The sequence below is a fragment of the Oratosquilla oratoria genome, chromosome 6 (genome assembly GCF_046742065.1).
Source record: "Oratosquilla oratoria isolate Oo_2021 chromosome 6, ASM4674206v1, whole genome shotgun sequence".
In the NCBI taxonomy this organism is placed as follows: domain Eukaryota; kingdom Metazoa; phylum Arthropoda; class Malacostraca; order Stomatopoda; family Squillidae; genus Oratosquilla; species Oratosquilla oratoria.
Window position 1 is genome coordinate 33,660,772 of NC_134782.1, and position 6,113 is coordinate 33,666,884.

Sequence of the window (6,113 nt, forward strand, 5' to 3'; positions counted from 1 at the left end):
CGTATATTTACAATATATGATTGTATGTATTTGATACATCATAATGTGGACATGTATAAATAGAATTGTACATAGTAAAGATTATTTATTAAGATGATATATACAATGGGATACTACATAATGTGTATTATGTGCAAATATTACAAATATCAAGTAACAATACTAGGCCAAAACAGATAGCATGTTTTCCGGAGTATATACCTACTTGATTTTAGCCGAGAACATATAATGATCGTATTTCTATCTAATCTTACTGAAATGCATGTTTTATAAGATTGTTTTCACTTGTTACCATTAAATTCGTACTTTGTTCAGACATAAATATCTGAGCGTTTTCATATACCTCTACGCCAAAGAAAATGTAAAATTATGAGGGTAAACTTTAAAAATATGTATTGATGGTTAGGAGATTATCTTTATATCTCAAGGAACGCGTCGTTTCGCTTACACGCCGACGTCATTTCTCACAGCTTCCCAAAGCAAGGATCCATACAACCACCCTACCCATGGTAGGCCTTGATTGAGACCTCATAGAGTAGTCGTTTTTGTATACAAAGTTATGCTAGTGATACTCAATATTTCTCCGAAGGCACTACCAAAGATGTCGAGACGCCTTTTCAAATAAATATTCTGCAAAACAAGGAATAAAAGCAGGTTAAAGATTCAGATCTTAAATATTCTGGAAATACATTGACGATACAATGACCCCTCCATAGCTATTTAGGTTTATTTCAAGAAGTTGCAATATATTTGTTTCTTCTTCTAATTTCTCATTTCTGAGCTACTTAATTGTAAATTATGTACATTGGCGTCGGGTAGCTGGGCATAAGCAGGCCCGTGCAGAGGGGGGGGGGTGCTGGGGGTACCCGAGCACCTGTCCCTTTGCCCTGTGCCCCAAAAGTGTCCTTCACAAAAATATATAAAAATTAGTAAAAAATTATTTCTCTTAGGCTCTTTCCATTTTCTCACCATTCAGAAATTATAATGTGGAAAATGGTGTTGCACAGAGTTTACACACACACACACCACACACACACACACACACACACACACACACACACACACACACACACACACACACACACACACACACACACACACACACACACACACACACACACACGCACACACACACACATACACACATACACCTCTCATGGCGCTGTGGTTAGAGCTCTGGCCTGCCACTACGGAGGTCCGGGTTCGATCCTCGCCCGGGGCTGAAATAATATCAGTATCGCAGCGCTGAGGGGTGTTACTCCAACTCTCGTGGGCGGGGAGTTGGGGGTGTGTGTGTGTGTGCAAGGTCATAGCATTACCCATAGATCGGACCTACGAGCTCTGAGCTCTCTTCCAGGAGGGAAATAGCTGTCGATCACGAGTCCAACACGTGATCCAAAGACCAAGTGAATACACAGACACACACACACACACACACACACACACACACACACACATGAATAATACAAAAGAGTGAAGTGCCTAATTTCCAGCCCAAAACACCTGCCCCTTGCAATGTCTGTGCACGTTACTGGGCCAAAGGGTATATATTTGTGCCTCAGTCAAAATTTAAACTGCGGATTTTTTGTATTTCAGATTTAAGCACCTTTGGCCTGAGTGGTGGCCACGCGAAATCGGAGCACGAAGATTTTGGGTTTTTGATTTTGCCCAGAATCGCAAAGCCGACCGATTTGACCCAATCTTGCCCCCAGAGGTTGAAAAGTCGTATCCTACTATATGTGAGATGACAAAGTGTCTGTGGCCAATATTCCCAGATCTTTCTTTTGCTTTTGTAAATTACTATTTTCTCATTGCATTCACCTTATTCTAATACACAGGATAGGAGCAATGTTCGTGGGATCTTGTCTCTTACTCTACAATGATCACATCTGGCTTTAAATTAATTACGTGTGTGTGTGTGTGTGTGTGTATTCACTTGGTCTTTGGATCACGTGTTGGACTCGTGATCGACAGCTATTTCCCTCCTGGAAGAGAGCTCAGAGCTCGTAGGTCCGATCTATGGGTAATGCTATGACCTTACACACACACACACACCCAACTCCCCGCCCACGAGAGTCAGAGTAACGACCCGAAGCGCAGCTGTACCGAAATAATTTCGGCCCTGGGCAGGATTCGAACCAAGCACTACGCGCACCACCATGCTAGTAGTTCATCGTTCTACCAACTGCGCCACCGAGTCGTGTGTGTGTGTGTGTGTGTGTGTGTGTGTGTGTGTGTGTGTATGTGTGTGTGTGTGTGTGTGTGTGTATTTACCTAGTTGTATTTACCTAGTTGTATTTTACGGGAAGGGGAGCTATGCTCGTGAGGTCCCGTCTTCATATCTCATTTTATCTAAACTATTTTTAAATTCATGTATTGTTTTTGCACACACCACTTTCTCATCTAACTTGTTCCAACTGTCTATTGCTCTGTGAGGAAAGCTGTTCTTTTTCAAATCTCTTCTATAGTTGTCTTTTTTTATTTTCTTTCCGTGTCCTCTTGTATTTCTGTCATCCCATTTTATCAGATTCTCTCTATCAGTAATTTCTATGCCTTTCATGATTCTGTAAATAGCTATCAAATCTCCTCTCTCTCTTCTTTGCTCTAGTGTCTGTAGTTTAAGTTTTTGTAGTCTCTCTTCATATGATAGTTTTGAGAGTGTTGGTGCCAGTTTAGTAATTGCTCTTTGTATTCTTTCAAGTTTTTTTATACATTTTTTTGTACTTGGTGACCATATCGTTGCTGCATATTCCAATCTTGGTCTTATCAGGGTGACTAGGATTTTCCTCACCATTTCTTCATCCAGGTATGTAAATGCCACTTTGATTGTTCTTATTAAATTATAAGTTTCTCCAAAAATCTTATTTATATGTTTCTCAGGTGACATATTATTCATAACAATGACTCCCAGGTCCCTCTCATTTTCTACTCTTTTTATTCCTTCTTCTCCCAAATTATATGATCCTGTTATTCTGTTTTTGCTTTTTCCAAATTCCATTATACTACACTTTTTTGTATTGAACTCCATCTCCCACTTCCTACTCCATTCTTGTACTTTATTTAGATCTCTCTGTAGTGATTCACAATCTTCTTCAGTTTTCACTCTTTTCAGTAATTTTGCATCATCTGCAAAGAAGCTCATATAGCTTTCAATTCCTTCATCCATATCATTAATATATATAGCAAACATTATTGGGGCCAGAACTGTTCCCTGCGGGACACCGCTTATTACTTCATTCCATTTTGAGTGCTGATCTCTTATCACTACTCGCATTTTTCTTTCTTGCAAAAAGTCTTCCATCCAATTTAGCAATTTACCTTGTATTCCTCCTTCATATTCTAATTTCTTAAGCAACTTCTTATGTGGTACTTTGTCAAAAGCTTTTTTTAGGTCTAGAAATGCACAATCAGCCCATCCATCTCTTTCTTGTATTATATCTATTAGCCTTGAATAGAAACATATTAAATTGGTGACGCATGATCGTCCTTGTCTGAATCCAAATTGCCTTGGATTTAGTACGTTGTTTTTTTCCAAGTATTTTACCCATCTACTTTTGATAATTCTTTCACATATTTTTGCTATTGTACTTGTTAGAGAGACTGGTCTATAGTTGGTAGGTTCTTCTTTATTTCCTCCTTTATATATAGGTACTATATTTGCTTTTTTCCAATCTTCTGGAACTTTTCCTTCTTTTAAGGAACTGCTTATTATGCTATGTATTTTGTCTGCCAGTTCATTCCTACATTCTTTCAGAATCCAGTTTGCTATTTCATCTGGCCCATGCGATTTTCTGACATCAAAATTACCCAAGTGTGTCAATATTTCATTCTTCGTTACTTCTATTTCTTCCATAGGGGGGACTTTTTCCTTCCACTCAATCTCTTCAGGTTGTATATTTTCCCTTGTAAACACTGATTTAAAATGTTTGTTCATAATTTCTGCCATTTCCATTTCCTCAGTGTATTCAACTCCCCCTTGTCTTAATTTCTCCAAGTCTTGTTTGTTTTTCAGTTTATTGTTTACAAATCTGTAGAATAGTTTTGGTTGATCTTTACACTTTTCTATAACATCTTTTTCATATTTTCTTTTTTCCTCTCTGCACTTTTGTACATATTCATTTCTATAACCAGTATATATTTTCCATTTTTCAGGTCTTCTGTCTTTTTTCCATCCGGTCCAGGCTTTGTCTCTTTTGTCTTTTAACTCCCTACAACTTTTGTTGTACCAGCATTTTACATATTCTTTTTCTTGTTTTTGTCTTGGGACATACTTTTCCACTCCTTCTTTGTAAATTTTTGTCAAAATATTCCATTTCTCTTCCACTGATGTTTCTTCTTTGTATATTTCTTCCCAGTTTTCTTGTTGGAAGAATTCTCTTATTTTATCAAAGTTTGTTTTTTCATACATCATTCTTCCTTTTCTATATTGTTCATTTCTTTTCATATATTTTTCTTCATTAAGTTCCAGTTCAATCAATATGTGGTCACTTTTACCTATTGGTGTTTTATATTCAATCTTGTCCACTATTCTAGGTTCAGATGTAATTATTAAGTCTAGCCTCGATGGTTCTTCTTCATTTCTATACCTAGTGTTCTCTTGTATCCATTGTGTCATTGAATGGTCAGTAATCATCTCAAGTAGAGCATTTCCCCATGAGTCATCACCACTCTTTACTGTCATTTCTTCCCAGCAGATTTCTTTGCAATTAAAGTCGCCCATCATAACTATTCTTCCTCCGTCTTCCATTATTTTAGTTAATGCTATCTTTGTGTCCTCTAACATACTTTTATGTTCATTCTCCTCCCATGAGTCTGTTTTCGGAGGCACATAGTTGATCACAAATTTTCTGCTCTTCTTATCTCGGTCTTCCACTTCTATCATAATCATCTCTACTGTATTCTTTCCATATATGACACCTTTCACGTTTATATCCTTCTTTGTCAGGAACATAACTCCACCCCCTTGTTTTTTCTCTCTGTTTCTAATCCAATAATTGTATGTATCATGTCCTACACTGTTGGGTGGTAGTGGGCCTTTTAATTTTGTTTCTACAATTCCCATTATGTCCGGTTCTTTTTCTTTCAAATAATCATTCAGTTCATTCAATCCTGTTATCAATCCATCTATATTTGTGTAAGACACTCTTAGTTTTCTGCCACTTCCATTGTGTTCTCTGTTTCCCTTATGTTTTTCTTTAGTATGTCGAACTGCTTTATTTTCATGTTCACTACTCTCCAATAGAATCTCTCTTTCTCTGACTCCGTTCTTTCCTCGTTTTTTGCCTTAGCTTCAATTCTTTTCTGCTTTTCTGCCTCTCTTTCCTCCTTATTCATTTCTCTTTTTATCCATACCTTTTTATATTGATCATTTGTTGCTAGTTTCCCTGTCTTGGATAGAATTTTCTCTGCCGTTGTTTGTGACCTGAATTTAATCTTAATTGGTCTGGTCTTATCTGTACTATATTTTCCGAGTCTGAATTTTTCCTCAATTTCCTTTATAATTTCTGGTTCATCTTCCTGGACTAATTTTAATAAACTGCTTACCCTTTCATTTTCCTCCTTGATTCTTGCGGTTCTATCTGGGTTATGTTTCTCTTCCATTCCTAATATAATTATACATTTCTTTTTGTCAGCTAATTCTCTTACTATATTCTCCTTCTGTCTCATCACTTTAATAACTGAGTCTTCATTATGTTCTTTCAATTGCTGTTTGACTATGTCAGTGAATGAAACCTTATTCCCTTCTTGAGTTATTCTCCAATTTTTAGCTTCTGTAGCTATTTTCTCACTGTTTTCATTACTATTCTTCTTCAATTTCTCATTCTCCTCCTTTACATTTCCTAACTGTCTTTTTAGGTCCTCTACTTCTTCAGTTAAGTTTCTGTTAGCCTTCTCTAGTTGTTCCAATCTTTCAATTCTTTGGAGAATGGAGCCTACATTACCTAACTTACGTTCCAAGTCCTTGATCACCTTATCAACTCTCTCCTCTAGTCTTATCAGTCTGGGGGGGGTTGTGTCCCCCCCACCCTCTTTAAATCCCTGGAACATATTCTCGTCACTTTCTACTGTATTTCTCCTCTCTATACTTCTAATCTTTACATTTTTATTTGCCA